A 15,690-nucleotide genomic window follows, 5' to 3' on the forward strand; every position below is an offset into this window, starting at 1 on the left:
AGTGAAGAAAGATGTCCACCGAGGGCGCACAACCCAGAAACCCGAAAAGGATGTCAAAGGCCTTGACAAAAGCCCAGCTGTTGGGATATAACTGGGCCGGAGCGGCATTGATCTCCGTCAGCAGTTCCTTCTCAAACCTGGAGAAGGGCAGGCGCACGCCGATGATTTTGAAAACCACCTGATAACAGTAAAAGAAGGGGACCCTGTCGTTGGCCCGCTCATCTCCACATACTGGCTCCCCTAGAGTGCAAGGGAGCACAACAATGTCGTCGTCATGCCTCCTTGCGAAGGCACGGTGATCATAGGAGCAGGGATCCCCTTTGTGTTCCCTTATGGCCCTGGTGGAGAGTAAGCAGGAGCATTCGTCAAGAAGCTCCCTCGAAGCCCAAGGGTACAGGTCCTTGGGGTTGACCCTGGGGGGAGTAGCGCGAGAAGACATTCTTGAATAGAATCAGGGAGGTTTGAAGTTTTGGCAAGGGTAAAGCGCCGGTGGGAACGAACACTGGAAAACTCCTCGCGAGAAGAGAAAGGGTGCAGGCGAAAGGGGTGCTAGTAGGTTACGAAAAGCGCAGAAATGATGAGGACAGTTTCAAAGCTTTAAAGAATCAAGCGGTTAGAGCGCCAAACGACGCAAATGGAAGTGTTGCAGTTATAGCGCTAAACGACGCGAATGGGTAAACCATGCAACTAAGCCACGTGGCAGAAAATGAGAGGATGGTCCTGGCACCACTGGTTAACACTCAGAAAACGTCGTATCGACAGAATGCTCAGGGGTACGACACGCCGTCGAAGAATGGGTCAGAGGCTCAGGAGGTGTCAAAACCTAGTCAAGTGGGGGAACGTCCCATCAGCCATACGAAAAGCGCCACGTAGACGGCATGGGCGAGACCTAGGGTCCCTCGCCACCCCGGGCATCGACCCGAGCCAAAGTCAGAGCCAACGTCGAAATAAAGTCAACGGTTTAGCCGCCCCGAACGTCGCCAGTGGAAGGCGCAGATGGCGTTGCCACCATGAGACATCGAGGGCGTCGCCCATACCAGAGGACGTCGCCGAGAGAGGTGGCGTCGCCAAGAGAGGGGGCGTTACCAAGGGAAAGCGTAGCCAGAGTAGAAGGTATTACCCTTGTGAAACGTTCAAAGGCGTCGTCAATACAAGTATCAACAGCTTCACCTCCCCGATACCCACAGGTAGGAAAGACTGTGGAGGGAGATGAAATCGAAGGAGTCAAAGCTAATCACTAGCGGCGTCGCCTCCCCGATACCTGCAGGTAGGAAAGACTGCGGAGGGAGGCGAGATCGCCAAAGGCTGAGTGAATCGCTGGCAGGGTCGTTCCCCGACACCCATGGGGAGGAAAGACCGTGGAGGGAACGACCCCTAGAGGGCTTTGAGCTTTCCCAGCGACTGGCGTTTTTAGACACCCTGAGGACGATACGGCGCTACGGTAGCAGGCCTCTCCTCAGGCGTGGGCGCCGGGCACCGAGAATCAGGGGACAGGCCGCTTAGGAGTTTGAGACACCCCACAGACGATACGGCGCCGTTAGGCAAGCCTCTCCGAGGGCGTGGGCATTGATGTGTGGCCTTATCCCGAACGTTTGGGGCTTGGAGTATGCCTCAACTTTTGCATTACAATAACGGCGAAGCCATGGACGCCTTCACGAGGCAGAGGCCTCATAGATACGAAGGCGGAACAAGCCACGAAGGAACGCGATGGAGGGCAAAGCGGTCGGAGCATGTGGAAATGAGAAAGGAAGGTAAAATCATACAAACAAAGTTTGATAACGCAAAGGCGCGAATTAGTCATGCAAAATCCAAAAGTTCCGACAAAGTGCAAAGGAGTTACAAGTTTATCACAGAATGGCAAAAATAACTATTAAGCTCGAAAGGTAAAGGTGGCGGGTGGGAGACGACGACTCACTCATCCAAGTCGAAGGGCACGACCTTCCCGTCGACGACCTGGTGTGTGGGGTCGCAATTTGAAATATTAATGTCGGGGTTCTCGCAGGACGCCTGAGCCTGAGCCTCTTGGAAGCCCTCTTCAAATGCGCCCGCCATCTCCCCAGTCAGTCCTTGGACCTCCCCTTCTAGTTCCGCAACCCTAGAGTCCTTGGAGGTCAACTGTTTATCCAGGAATTCCTTCTCCACGCGGAGCCTGTTAGCCTCGGCTTGGAGAAGGCCCAAGGCTTCGACCTTCGCAGCCAAGGCGTTCTCTCTCTCGCTTAACTTCTGCCTCCAAGCAGCGTCCAGTTCTTCAAGTTTTTTCCGCTGTACTTCGAAGGCAAGAGCCGCCTCTTGGAGGCCAAGGCTCTGGATTTGGTAGGAAGTGAGCTGGGCCAGCTGATCGACATGCGCCTGTTCAAGTTCGCGCGCGTACGCCTCGGCCCCCTCCCTGCCCTCGTGGGCTAGTTTTAGCAAGGATTGGGAAGTTTCCTCCTTGAGCACCCAGTTTTGTTTCTCTTCCTTCAACGCTCCCACTTCTTGTCTCAGTTTGTGGAGAGCCTCCCTCCCCTTGATAGCGCTTCGAGCCTGGGTGCGCCACTTGAGTGCCACCGCCAGGAATGCCCCCATATAGTAAGGCATTCCTACCCCCTTGTGAGGATCAGTCGGCGACATTCCCTAAGTGAAACCCTGCGTCAACTCCCTATGGATGGGGCGAGGAATTCGGGGCTTTCGAGAAGTCGAAGCTGGAACTGATGCAGGAGGGGCAGAGCCAGAGGCCTCAGCTGCGTCACGAGGCGGTAACGGCGAGGGCGGGGGAACTGAATCAATCCTTTCCTCTCGTTCCTCGTGGGCGGGTGGAGGTGGAGGTGATGTGGCACTTGGAGGATTGTCCCTGAGAGAACTCCCCCCACCGGGAGACGCGACTGTCAAGACAGGAACGCCCGTAGCCCTCCTCTTACGGGAAACCAAGGCGACGCCCGAATCTTCACTATCAGAATCTACCACCAGCACCCTCTTCCCTTTGTTGGGGCGTGCTGGGGCAGGAGTCGGCGCCATAGCCAATGGTACTGCGGCAATGGGAGAAGGAGAGGCGGACGGAGGAGGAGTCGGCAGGAAAGCGACGGTTGGCACGGCAGGGGTAACCGCGTCTCCACCCTCTTTGGCGGACCTTGCCTTCTTCAGGAATTTGGCAAGGGCGAGTCGCCTCGACGAAGTCATCACTGAACCTGCAGCAACGAGAATAACAGAGCACAGACCAATTCAGATATAGCAGAATGAGAGTATTTATAGCTAAAAGCATGCAGATAACCATAGGGTTTCAAGCGAAGCAAGCGAGTTCGTATAGCCACGACAGTTCATGCAGTATAAACAAGCAGGAGCGGATACAGAAGTAGGTGGAGTGTCCGTGGGCATTGATCTCATTGGCGATGAGCTTGGCAGTATCAAAGACTACCCCAAGCCCCGCTAAGGCTTTGCACACGTCCCGATCAGCGGGAGCAAGTTGGTCCAAGGCCAAGGCCTTCATTGTTATGGGCTTGTCCGTCCAGTATAGAGGAAAGCCGTCCAGGGCGGTAGGATCGTGCTTGGTTGTACGTATTTTGAAAAACTTCCCTTTCCACCCTTTGAATGAGTTCTGGAAGAGCGTGAGGATGATGCGCCCGGCGACGCCAGAGAAGCTCATCCATAGGCTTTTCCCTTGTTTCTTTACCTCAAAAAAATGAAGAAAAACGTCCACGGAAGGAGGGACACCCAGATATCCGCAAAGAATTTGAAACCCCCTTACGAAAGCCCAACTGTTGGGGTGAAGCTGGGCGGGGGCGGTGTTGATCTCGGTGAGCAGCTCCCTCTCGAAGGAAGTGAGAGGTAGACGCAGGCCCACCCTTTTGAGTACCATTTGGTAAAGGAAGAAGAAGGGGTTTCCTCCAGTGTCCCTTGAGTCCCCACAAACGGGTACCCCGGGTTTCACCCGACATACCAAGACGTGGGAGTCGTGAGTTTTATGGAAAGCATTGAAGTTGTAAAGCGCGGGGTCCCCCCTGTGGGCCTCCACGTCTTCAACGGAGTTTAGAGTGGAGCATTCGTCGAGGAGATCGTCGGGGGCTCAGTCATACTCATCTTTGTAGTAAGACCTAGGGAGCGGAGGAGGCGCACTGGTCTTAGTTTTCGCCATGGATGCAAGAGCTGAAGAGCAAAAGAGAAAAAGAAAGGGTTCAGAGAAAAAGGGTTTGGAGGAGAAAAGGGGAAAAAATGGAGGAATCCTAGGTGAACCCTACCCACACGAGAGAAAGGAGGAACAAGAGGAACTAAGAAGCGCAAGAACAACATCCAAAAAATGCAGTAACGTAAACAGTCCCAGGCAGTTCGTGCAGTAAAGGGAATCATCAAGGAGAGGAAAAACCGTACCTTTGGGGATCGAAGGATGTGGAGAGCGGAAGCACGAAAGAGCAAGGGTCGTGAGAGAAGAAATTCGAAGAAGATGAACAGTGAGGAAAAGCAGAGAAAGTGGATGTAACAGTGGTTCAAGCGCGGGGTTTGGGTAACTTAAACGTTACACCCACAACTCAAGGGGCGTTAATTGGGGACCGTTTGATTGCGCTGCGTGTCAAGGGATTAGCCGCTCAAGGGGAGCGCAAGAGGCTCTTAGGGATGACCGCGTGATGAACCACGTGGCACGCGATTAAGCGTAGCCCAAAAAGTGTTGTTTTCCCGTCTCAGAGGATGTCCAATCAGCCATTAAGAGCACCCCAGGGGTTCAAAGAGTGTCACGTCAATGTTTTCAAGGTGGCCACGTCAGAAAGAATGACACGTCAGCGGGTGCCACGCAGATGGCGTGGGCGAGGCCTTAGTCTTTTCGCTGAAGACAAGTCATCAGCTTAAGACTAGGGGGCTTGTGTACCGTCCCGTACCCGGGCATTGACGAAGTCAAGGTCAAAGTCAGCGTTGAGGTCAAAGTCAACGTAAGGCGTCGCCCAGGTGGGGTGACGCCAAGTGCAGGCGTCGCCCAGGTGGGGTGACGCCAAGCGCAGGCGTCGCCTAGCAGGGCGTCGCCAAGGTGGAGTAACACAAAAGCAGGAGGACCACAGCGCCACTCCCCGACACCCATGGGTAGGAAAGACCATGGAGGGGGCGACGCCGTGGGAAAGCCTCAGACCCCTGATAACCAGGGGATAGTGATAAAGAGAAGGAAAAGGTGGCTTCAAGGCCATAGTGATAGCACCAGTGCAGGGCAGCCTGACTCGTGAAGTACCCCTGCCGCCTCAGAGACGCCTTTAGGACAGATACGACTCAAGGGGAGGGTCACGCCCAGGGTAGCCAGGTGCAGAGTACGAGAGGAAGGCAGATACGCTCTCAAAGTGAGTGACTAGATGATTGGGGGCATGAGTTGGCACCCAAAAAGTCACCCTTTGCGCAGTAGCACTCCCAAGCAGGAGGACTCACACGTAGAAACGTCCCCAGATGGGCAGAAACGTCCCCAGATGGGGCCATGGCGTCGTGAGGCCCTCCACGTGTGCGACAGCCAGGTCATAATAGAAACACCATTTAGTCAGGTGCCATGTAATTAAAGTCATTCAATACGGTTTCTGTTTCGAGCATTTAAGGTACTATAAAGGCTCCCAAGCGTTTCAACGTCTTAAATGCGCTGCGTTTTCTAATTAGACGCGTTAATTAAGTGCGTTACGTTTTGTGATTAAAAGCGCTTTAAGGCGCTTTAAATGCTTGGACAGTTTAAATAGCGCTGAGAATGTTGGAAACAGGGTTGGAACTTTTGGCAAATTTCCCAGAAACTCTCTAGTTACTTGCTCGAGCCTTGAGGTTACACACAAGGGACTAGGGAAAGATTTTTGTCAGAAGGAGAAATATACACTAGACATAGTTTCCTTTTCACCACCTTCAGAGTGCCATACGCGGTGCTCCGATACGGAGGTGCATAATTTTGGTGTTTCTTGCTGGCTGACTTGAGCGTCGGAGTGCAAACGCGACTTGGGACAAGGTCGCACTTTAGTGCCCACGCCCATGGAGAGGCCTGTCTAACAGCGCCGTATCGTCCATGGAGTGTCTCAAACACCAAGGCGATCTGTCACTTAATTCTTGGCGCTTGGCGCCCACGCCTAAGGAGAGGCCTACTACAGCAGCGTCGTATCGTCCTCAGGGTGTCTAGAAACGCCAAGCACCGGGAAGGCTCGAAGCCCCCCACGGGGTCGCTCCCTCCATGGTCTTTCCTTCCCATGGGTATCGGGGAGTAACCCTGCCAGTGGCTCATTTGGCTTCTGGCGATCTCGTCTCCCTCCACAGTCTTTCCTACCTATGGGCATTGGGGAGGCGACGCCGCTGGTGCCTTATACTAGCGACGCCTTCAGCGTCTTATACTGGCAACGCCTTCAGTGTCTTGGCGGTGCCTGGTGCGGTCAACCTGTTGACTTTGGCCTTGGCCTTGACGTTGACTTTGACTCTGGTCGACGCGTGGGGGCGTGACACTTGCCGTGGCGGAAAGCTTAAGGTCTCGCCCGCACCATCCACGTGGCATTTCCCATATGGCTGATGGGATGTTCCCTTGCTTGATTTGATCTTGACATTTTCTGAGCTTTTGACAAGATGCTCCCATCTTCGACGGCGCGTCGTACCCTTGGGCCTTCTGTCGACGCGACGTTTTCTGAATGTTAACCAGTGACGCCAGGGTCATCCTTCCATCGCCTGACACGTGGCTCGATCGCACGGTGCTCCCCTTTGCGTCGTTTAGCTCTCCAACTGTAATATTTGGGTATTCAAAATTTTGCACCTACGCTCATCATCTCTATGTTTACGCACCCTCCTTGCACTGCTCCTCTTCCTCACAAAGAGTTCCTCCTGCGTTCTTTCTAGATCGCGTTTTTCTTCTGCACTTCAAACGCGTCGTTCTCCTTCGACCTACCTTACTCCTTCACTAATACTTTGTACCAACATGTCTACCCCTCCTTCCCCCCCTAGAGTCAACCCCAAGGATCTTTATGCATGGGCCTCGCGCGAGCTCCTCGACGAGTGCTCCAGCTTACTTTCTGCCAGGGCCATAAGGGAAAACAAGGGGGATCCGTGCTCCTACGATCATCGTGCCTTCGCGAAGAGGCATGATGACGATATCACCGTGCTCCCTTTTCACTTTAGGGGAGCCGGTGCGGAGACGAACGGGCCAACGATGGGGTCCCCTTTTTCTACTTCTACCAGGTGGTTTTCAAGAGTGTCAGTGTGCGTCTGCCCTTCTCCAGGTTTGAGAGGGAACTACTGACAGAGATTAACGTTGCTCCAGCCCAGTTGTATCCTAACAGCTGGGCTTTCGTCAAAGCTTTCGACGTACTCTTTGGCTTTCTGGGGTGCGCACCCTCTGTGGATATCTTCCTTCACTTCTTTGAGGTGAAGAGGCAAAGGAACAACCTTTGGGTGACCCTTAGCAACGTTCCCAGCAGGGTCCTCCTGACCCCTTTCCAGCACTCCTTCACAGGGTGGAAGGGTAGGTTTTTCAGGGTTTGCTGTTCTGATCTCGTGTCTTTCGCCCTGGACAGCTTTCCACTGTACTGGGTGAGGGAGACGAGAGCCTTGAAGTCCAAACCTTTTAAGAGGCTACCTTTAAACGAACAGGTGGGTTGCCGGATTCTGGCTGGGGCGGGGGGCTTTGATGCTACCGCTTTGACTAGTTTGGAGTACAACGCCGAAGCCTTGGAGAAGTATATATGTACGAGAAATTACCTTAAAATCTCCCATTCTTCATCTTTACTAGATCTTCGCATGACCTATCTTGTGGTGCCTTAACCATGCTTGTTTTCTTTGGTGCAGGTTCGAAGATAAACCGGCAACAGAGGTCACAGCTTGCCCAGGCGCTGAGGACCGAGAACGGGGCTTCGTCCTCCTCCCATCCAGACTCCGGAGGCCACTGAAAGGTGGCCTGTTTGCACCTTTCATACGAGCGTAGGGCATGTACATGCTTGCTTCATTTGTCTCCTTCGTCTTTATCTCAAACTTTATCTGTAACCTCAACTCTCGCGCCATATTTCGATTTTTGTAAACGCCGCTCCTTTATTTTTGCGCATTCTCGTCTACATTCGCTTGCTCTGCCATGCTGTGCGCGTTCCCTCTATTGTGTGTGGGAGGGTTTATTTTACCTGTACCGAGTGTCCACGCTTAAGGGGAGACCTGCTCTGGGTGTCCTTTGCGTGTCTGACACCAGGGATTCCCATATGGCGATGCCTACGTTTGGCGGTGCCTCACGCTGGCGACGCCCCCTTCTTGGCGATGCGTACGTTTGGCGACGCCTGACATCACTTCGCGTCTTTGTCTTTTATCTCTTTACCTCTTGATCTTACACTCCGTGTGGGAAGAAGGGAAAAACTGAGGCAAAGCTTTTCTCGAACTTCTTTTTACTTGGGTGACCTCGTTAAAAAACCCCCGAGAGGGAAAAAGAGTGTCCCCTATGATAATATTGTTACATTGCCGTTTACTTACATAATTCAACTAAAATAAAACTTCAAATTGGCCGCATTCCAGCTGCGCGGAATGGGACCCCCTTCCAAAGTCTCTAGGTTGTACGAACCATTTCCCTTAGCCTCGGTGATTCTGAAGGGTCCGGTCCATTTGGGAGACAATTTGTTCTCTAGCTCATATGGGTGAGCCTTCCTCATAACTAAGTCCCCAACCTGGAAATGTCGTGGCTTCACCTTGGAGCTATATTGTCGCTCTACTCTTCTCTTCACTGCCTCGGCCTTTATTCTTGCTTCTTCCCTGGCTTCGTCCAGTAAGTCCAGATTCACCCGCCTCTCCTCGTTGGACTCTTCAGCCACAAAATTCTGGTAACGTGGCGAGCTTTCGTGAATCTCAACTGGGGTCATCGCATCTGACCCATATACTAGGCTGAAAGGCGTCTCCATGGTGGAAGATTGAGGCGTGGTGTGGTATGCCCATACGATCCTTGGCACTTCTTCCGCCCACGCCCCTTTAGCTTTTTCTAGCCTTCTATTTAGTCCTCTCAGCAAGACTCTATTCGCTGACTCTACTTGCCCATTAGTCTAGGGGTGTTTGACTGATGCGAACACTTGCTTGATGCCTACCTCTGCACACAGGTTTCTCAACTGTTGGCTTGCAAACTGGGTGCCATTGTCTGATACCAGCCGCCTAGGTACGCCAAAGCGACACACAATGTTCTTCCAAACAAAGTGTGCGCAGTAATCTGGGCCACGGGCTCCGCCTTTATCCACTTGGTGAAGTATTCAATGGCGACGATTAGGTACTTCATCTGTCTTATCGCCAGGGGGAAAGGACCTAGGATGTCAATCCCCCACGTATGGAAAGGCCACGGGCTGTATATGGATCTCAGCTCCTCTGGCGGCGCCTTGTGCCAATCAGCGTGTTTCTGACACTGCTTGCAACGTTGGGCGTGCCGCACGCAATCCTCTTTTACTGTTGGCCAGTAGAAACCTACACGTACCACCTTAGAAGCTAGAGACCTTCCCACCACGTGTCTCCCGCAAATACCTTCATGGAGCTCCGCCATTATCCTGGTGCACTCGTCGCCGCTTACGCACGTTAGGATAGGGTGGGTGAACCCATGTCTGAACAATACTCCGTCCACTAGGGTATATCTTGCGGCATTCCTCTTAACCTTTTTGCCCTCCTCTGGTTCCGCTGGGAGAACCCCATCCGCCAGATACCGTCTGTATGGCGTCATCCAGGTGTCTCCTTCGGCTAAGGCATATATCTGCGTATGCCTTCCTCCTTCAGGCGTGTTCGCGTATGTGCTGATATGGGGTATCTTTACTGTATCTTGAGTCAAGGAACGATGACTCCTTGGCCTCCCTCTCGCAATGCTAATATGGAGGACATCCACCCTGTTGTCTTCCACGAATTTTCGCGGAGCTTTGAGTGTCTCTTGGATTACTGTCCTCTGCCTGCCCCCCTTGCCTGAGCTGGCCAGCAGGTCAGCTCTGGCATTCTGTTCTCGTGGGACATGTATTAGCTCAAGAGCGCTAAATGCTCCCTTCAGCAGTTGGATGTACCTTAAATACGCCGCCATTTGTGGATCTTTTGCTTGGAACTCACCCGATACTTGTCCCGTAATCAACTGTGAATCACTCTTCACCAAGAGGTTCTGCGCACCCATCTCCTTAGCCAGGAGCATCCCTGCGATCAGTGCCTCGTACTCAGCCTGATTGTTACTCGCTTTAAAGGCGAAACGCAGAGCTTGCTCAATCAGCACACCATTGGGTCCCTCCAAGACTATCCCCGCACCACTTCCTTGCTGATTGGAAGAGCCATCTACCGAGAGCAACCACTGCGATCCCGACTCCACTTCTTGTTCGCCTCCGGGCGAGAGCTCTGCCACAAAATCCGCATATACTTGTCCTTTGATGGATCCTCTGGGCTCATACTGGATGTAAAACTCTGACAACTCCACCGCCCAAAGAACCATCCTTCCAGCTACGTCAAGTTTCTGCAATACCTTTTGTATGGGGAGGTTCGTCATCACCACTACTGTAAAACTGTGGAAGTAGTGGCGGAGCCTCCTGGCCGAAAATACCACCGCCAACGCTGCCTTTTCCAGTGACTGGTACCTCGATTTTGGGCCTTATAAAGCCTTGCTCACGAAATAGATGGGCGTCTGCACTTGGTCCTGCTCCTGGACCAGCACAGAACTGATAGCCCATTCTGTTACCGCGAAGTATAGTCGGAGGGGCACGCCTGCTACTGTTTTGCAGAGGACCGGTGGCGTCGCCAAGTACTCTTTCCACTTTATGAAAGCCGCTTCACATTCGTCGGTCCATGCAAAGCGACTATTTCATTTGAGGCACTGGAAATAGGGGTGCCCCTTGATGGAAGAGGCCCAAGCACAAGCCCACATGCAAGCCCACCAAAGGGTAGATTTGGGCCAACCATAAACTTTAATTTCTTGTCAAAATTAGCATAGGAACTTTATTTGTAATTTTCTTAGAATTAATTTTGGCACCTAAAACACCAACCTAGGTAAACTTAGAGTTTCTAAAAAAACCTCTAAATTTACCAAGGCCGGTCTAGAAAGCCCATGGAGGGGGTGAGCATAAAAACTAGACACACCCCTCCCCATGTGCTCATTTGTGCACCCATGTGCTTCACATTTACATTTCATTTGGCTAGCACTAGGGTTGCATTATGGTCCTCCTTAGCCTATAAAAGGAGGAGCCTACACCTTGTATTTTGAAGTTTATTGTGAGTAAAGTTATGCTGCCATTTTGTGCCAAGCTTTCCTTCTCCTAGAATTCTAGGCTCTAAACTTCACTTCCTTCACCTCTCCTTGGGCTGGCTGAACCTCCCTATAATCATACCTATCATGCACCTTCAAGATCAACACCACTCTTAGGAGGATCTTGCACACACACCTTCATAGCTTCCGCACCATTTTCTTACATGATTCAAGAAGACCTTCATGAAATTTGCCATCACCCCTTCTCTCCCCCTACAGAAACAAACCTCGATAATGCTGCCATTCGCCCTGTCAGTTGCTGCACTTCCTTCACTGATGTCGGGCTCCTCATGGCGATGATGGCTGCGCACTTGTCTAGGTTTGCCTCAATTCCTCTTTCCGTGAGCATGAAGCCTAAAAACTTCCCTGCCTCAACCCCAAAGACACATTTCTCAGGGTTCAGTTTGAGGCGATATTTTGAGATGGTGGCAAACAACTCTTCCAGGTCTGTTGTATGTCGCCTTCTATCGCGCAAAGTTACCACCATGTTGTCTACGTAGGCTTGCACGTTCCTTCCCAACATGGGCACCAGGACCTTGTCCATTAGCCTCTGATAGCTGGCGCTCGCATTCTTTAATCCAGACGGCATTACTTTGTAGCAGTAGCTACACGTCTCGGTCATGAACGCCATTTTACCCTCATCTCTCGGGTGCATCTTGATATGATTATACCTCGAAAAAGCGTCCAAGAAACTTAGCATTTTGCAGCCTGAGGCACTATCCACCAGGGCATCGATGTTGGGTAGTGGACACGAGTCCTTGGGGCATGCCTTGTTCAGGTCCGTGAAGTCTACACACATCCTCCACTTCCCATTTGCTTTTTTCACTAGGATGACGTAGGCCAGCCACTCGGGGTATTGGATTTCCCGTATGTGTCCGGCACTCAACAGCTTCTGCGTCTCTTCCCTTATCACAAGCCGCCTTTCTTCATTGAACTTTGTCCTTCTTTGTCGCACGGGGCGGACCGTGGCATCCATGCTAAGGTGGTGGCATAGAAAGTCAGGGTCGATGCCCGGCATGTCTGAGGCGGACCATGCAAAAGCATCTAAATGACGTGAAATCACCTCCGCCACCTCATCCTGTTCTTCTTGGCTCAACAAACGCCCCAGCTTGAACACTTTGCCGCCAATCTGCCTCTCCACCGCGTTGGCCGCTGGCTGATCCCTACTATCTTCCTTAAGGGGCGTCGCCTGGTAGTGCTTTCCAGGCATCGCCTCTTCTACGGGCGATGTGTCGTTCTGCCTCTCCTCTGCGTGCGTGTCTGCTTCGGGCATCGCCCTCACGGGTGTGGCTTCGCCAGGCGTCGACTCCGTTGGCGTCGCCTCGTTCAAGGGTTCTACCTCCATCATCGTGTCTGCACTTGGCGGACGCTCGAACACCATGAACACGCCCCTCTTTGTTTTCAAACTATTCTCATAACATTTCCGCGCTTCTTCCTGATCTGACTTGAGGACAATCACTATGCCGCTGAGATCCGGCAGCTTCATCTTCATGTGGCGCGTGGAGGCTACTGTGTTCAGCCTGTTCAACGCCGGTCGGCCCAACAAGATGTTGTAGGCTGAATTGGCATTTACGACTAAGTACCTAATGTTTTCGGTACGTGAGGCCGCTCCATCCGAGAATGTCGTCCTCAATTCCAGGTAGCCTCGTACTTCCACCTGGTTGTCACCGAACCCATATAAGCACCCTGTGTAGGGTCTCAAAAGGTCAGGAGACAACCGCAACTTGTTGAATGTCGACCAGAACATAACATTTGCGGAGCTTCCTTGGTCGACTAGAACCCTGTGCACCTTTCTGCCGGTCGTGACAACCGAAATGACTACGGGGTCATTGTCGTGCGGCACAACATCCTGTAGATCCGCCCTCGTGAACACGAGGTCTGACTCCCACCGGTTACCTGAGATTCTTTCTTCAATTGAATTGACCCCCCTCGCATATTTCTTCCATTGGGAGGCAGTGGGTCCTCCCCAGAAAAGCCACCAGCAATGGTGTGGACTTCGCCAAGGACAGGCATCTCGTGCGCTTGTTCTTCCACTGGTGCTGGCAGGGTCGCGGTCGTGGCGGGCTCTGCGATGTAATCCTTCAAAAACCCGCTTCTCACCAGCTCATCTAGCTGGTATCCCAGCGACATGCAATTGTTGATGTGATGACCGAAAGCTTCATGGAACTCGCACCAAGAGTCCTTGCGAGGACCTGACACCTTGTCAGTCTTCGCCGGTCGCCTTAACCTTTCAGCTATATTGGGTACGGCAATTAGGTCCTTCAATTCCACTACAAAGTTGTATCTCGCTGGTCTAGCCCTTTCCCTGGTCGGGCGATTTCCTCCCGCTAGACCCCTGGGTTGGGGTTTTCTTGCCTCATAGGGGCGTCTCCCCTCTGGCTTCTTCCTCCCCGTCGTGGTCTCGTTGACCCTGACGGGTTGAGCCCGCGTCTGCGCTCTTGGGCGTGAGGGTACGACGCTGGTGCGCTTCTCACACACCTCTCCCTCAGAGGCGATATGCTCCACCGCGCGACGCCTTATTTCAGCGAAGGTCCTATGGCTATTGCGAATGATGGATTCGCAAAAAGGTCCGAGACACACGCCCTTTCTGAATGCGTACACTATCATGGGCTCTTCCGTAGTACCAACCTTCATTACTTGGGCCCCAAAACAGTTGATGTACTCCTTCAAGGTCTCTCCTTGATATTGTTTCACATCAATCAGGTCATACGAAAATGGACGCAGGGCCCTGTTCGCTAAGTATTGCTCCCTAAACAACCGTGACAGCTGCTGGAAGGAGGTGATATGGCCGTTTGGAAGGCTGATGAACCAATCCATGGCCATCCCCGTCAAGGTGCTCATAAAGAGCTTGCACCTCACGGCATCGGAGCCGCCTACTAGCACCATCTGCGTGTGAAATGCAGTGAGGTGCGCCTCAAGATCCTCCATCCCGGTGAAGATCACCTTGGGTCCCGTGAACGTGTTGGAGATCACTGCTTCCATAATCTCCTGCGAGAAGGGTGTGGAAAACTCCCTTGGTGGGGTGAGAAGCTCGGTCTCATTTTGGTCACCTTGCCCTTGGTTATCGCCCAAACAACGGCGCAACTCTTCATTGATACGATGGAGCTCATCGTTTCTCACGTGGGAAGCCGCGAGATCTGCCTGCATACGCTATTGCTCCGCCCTCGATTCCGCCATTTCATCTTGCAGCCCCCGCATCATGTCCATGACCTGCTGCATGGACATTTCCTCATTCTTCACTGTTTTCCTCTGAACTTCCCCAGTCGTTATGGTACCTCTGATAAATTGCCTGAAACTTGCGATGGGACTGATGTTTTAAATCGGCCCCACGGTGGGCGCCAAATGTTCCGGCCGGTTGACCTAGGTACGTCTTTGTGCGCAACCTTGCCTGTCAGCTAAGGACACCTTCCCTCTGGCAATCTGTGAACACCTGCAAAGAAGGACAAATGGGCGCCCTAGCGGCCGTTTGCACTCCGACGCTCAAGTCAGCTAGCAAGAAACACCAAAACTCTGCACCTTCGTGTCGGAACACCGTGGATGGTGATCTGAAGGTGGTAAAAAGAACTGTGTATTGTGTATATTTTCTCCCTCTGGCAAACAACCTTTCTCTAGTCCCTTGTGCGTAGCCTCAAGACTCGAGCAAGCAACTAGAGTGTATTCTGAGAAAATTTGCCAAAAGTCCGAACCCCATTTCCCACATCCAAGGTTCCATTTAAACGCCTCTAGCATTTAAAGTGTCTTAAAGCGCATTTAATTATGAAACGTTCCGTGCCTTTAAGACATTTAAACCGCCCGAAGAATTTAAAGTACATTAAAACGATCGAAACGTAAACTTTAATTACCTTATACCTGACAAATGGATGTTGCTGTTCTGACTTGGCTGTTATTACACGTGGAGGGCCTCACAGCACCGTGACCCAACTTGGGGGTATTTCGTCGTGTGAGTCCTCCTTCCTTGGAGTGCATCTGGCGCAAGGGGTGACTTTTTGGGTGCCAACTCATGCCCCCAAACCTCTAGTCACTCGCTTTGAGAGCGTATCTACCTTTCTCTCGTACCCTGCACCTGGTTACCCTTGGGCGTGACCCTCTCATGTGTCGTATCTATCCCAAGGGCCTCTTTGGGGTGACATGGGCACTTCGCGAGTCAGATTGCTCTCCACTGGCGCTAGTACTATGGCCTTGAAGCCACCCTTCTCTTCACTTTATCATTGTTCCTGCACTTGGCGGGCCCGAAGCCTCCGTGGCGTCACTCCCTCCATGGTCATTCCTACCCACGGGTATCGGGGAGCGAAACTTCCGGTGGCTTGTTTGGCGACGCCGTATCTTGGCGGCACCTTGTCTAGGAGACGCCTTATCTCGGCGATGCCATGTTAAGGCGATGCCCTTCTTTGGCGACGCCTTGTCCTGGCGACGCCTTGTGTAATTATTCTATTGACTTCTTTTCTTTGACCCCTTCGCATGGTCTCACCGCATGTTGACCTTGGCCCCGACGTTGACTTTTGACTTTGGTCAAC

Source organism: Phaseolus vulgaris, chromosome 11 (genome assembly GCF_051622355.1).
Source record: "Phaseolus vulgaris cultivar YP4 chromosome 11, ASM5162235v1, whole genome shotgun sequence".
In the NCBI taxonomy this organism is placed as follows: Eukaryota; Viridiplantae; Streptophyta; class Magnoliopsida; order Fabales; family Fabaceae; genus Phaseolus; species Phaseolus vulgaris.